A 1695-nucleotide genomic window follows, 5' to 3' on the forward strand; every position below is an offset into this window, starting at 1 on the left:
GAACCCGCGGGCTCAGGCAATCCACTCACCTCAGCCTCCCAAAGGCGCAGGATTACAGGCTGAGCCACCGAGCCCAGCTAGCACACACTCTTATACATGCACAGTACTCACAAATACTAGTTTAGTCTTACAGTCTCACAAATCCCAGGAATCCTGCCTCTTTCTCTGGTATCAGCTGTAGGCTCCACTGGGCCTCTCACCTCTATGATGCAGTAAGTTGTCCTGCTGTGCCTGGTAGCCGACCAACTGCCTGGTTCAACATATCAGACAGGCTCCTCAGTGATTGCAGGTATCCCCCTGCTGTGACAGAGGTAGATAGATTGCAGGAGTAATTTTAAAGAACGGCTTCAGAAAAATGAAGAGTATGAATTATTCAATAGCCACAAATAGATCTTAAGACCTTGTGGCTGGTGAATGGAGAGCGAAGGGTCAGTGGTGAGAGGTGAAGCTGTGAGGCAGGCAGGGGCTGGGCCACACAGACACTCCACGTCAAATAGCAAGTGCAGATTTTAGGTGCAATGTGAAGTCCTGGAAGGTTTTGGGCTGGAGGGAGGGGATCGTGACTTAAAGATTTAAAGCATGAAAAATAGATCCAGCAAGATAAATGAAAGTAAACACTCTGGGTGAGAGAAGATGGGGCCTTGTGCTTGCAGGTAGAGTGAACAGGTCTCTGTGGAATGATTTCAGGGTGAGGCAGAGAGAAGAATCAAGGTTATCTGCAAGGTTTTTGGCCTAAGCAACTTAGAGGTTAGTGCCATGTCCCGAGAAAGTTAAGACTGGAAGGAGCCGTTTGGAAAGGGAAGGCGAGCCATCTGTTAAGTAGGGATGCGGGGGTCTGGAGCCTAGGGGAGATACAGATTTGAGGTCACCGGTTTCTGCGTGGTAGGTGAAGCCATGGGAAAGATCAGGTCGCCTTGGGAACTGTGTCCAGGGGAGTAGATGCTTTTGAAGCCGAGAGGCAGCGGCCACAGAGGGAGGAGGAAAACAAGGCAGGGAAAGCCAAAGTTCAGGAGAACATTTGCAGGAGGGATGCGGTGAGGTCGGGCCTGAGCCCGGGCCGGGGATCTGGCCGGAGTCCTGCCGCGTGGGAGCTGAGCGTGAAGGTAGGGTGAGCAGCGGTTGATGCGAGAGACAGAAACGAAAGTCACTGGAGGCTGCAGGTCAGGCCTCTGGGCGGTGCGGCCGCAGGTCTAAAGGTCCTGCAGGTGCTTACGCCTGGTGGGCCTCTCCGAATGAGGGGACCCTTGAAGGCCACTCCGGCCGCAGGGGCGGGACGGATGTGGGTCTTGCCGTCGCAAGAGCGGCCTGCGGGCCAGCCCTGCTCAGCTAGGGGAGGGAGCTGCACAGGTCTGCTGTCCATCAGTACCCGCGACCAATCCGCAAGCGGCCCCGCCCCCGCGCCTCCCCGGAGAGGGCGCGTGGAAGACCCGCCCCCGCCCCCGCCGCCGCCGCCGCCGCCGCCGCCGCCGCCGGTGTGAGGCGGCCCGGCTTGGCCTGGCTCCGTCCGCTGGGCAGCCCGCCCGGGTAACTGGGTTTGGCCGGGCAGGCTCGGGGGACGCACCCGCAGCCTTACATCCCCTCTGGGTCGCTGCGCGGGCGGTGCCCAGGTCGCGGGGGTTGCGCCTGTGCGCCTGACTGACAGGCCGGCCGCAGGGCTTGCGGCCTGTGGGCGGCGCTGCCGTGCGTGACGGGGCC

This window comes from Carlito syrichta, unplaced genomic scaffold (genome assembly GCF_000164805.1).
Source record: "Carlito syrichta isolate Samal-C Ts95f unplaced genomic scaffold, Tarsius_syrichta-2.0.1 Scaffold304654, whole genome shotgun sequence".
Classification (NCBI taxonomy): domain Eukaryota; kingdom Metazoa; phylum Chordata; class Mammalia; order Primates; family Tarsiidae; genus Carlito; species Carlito syrichta.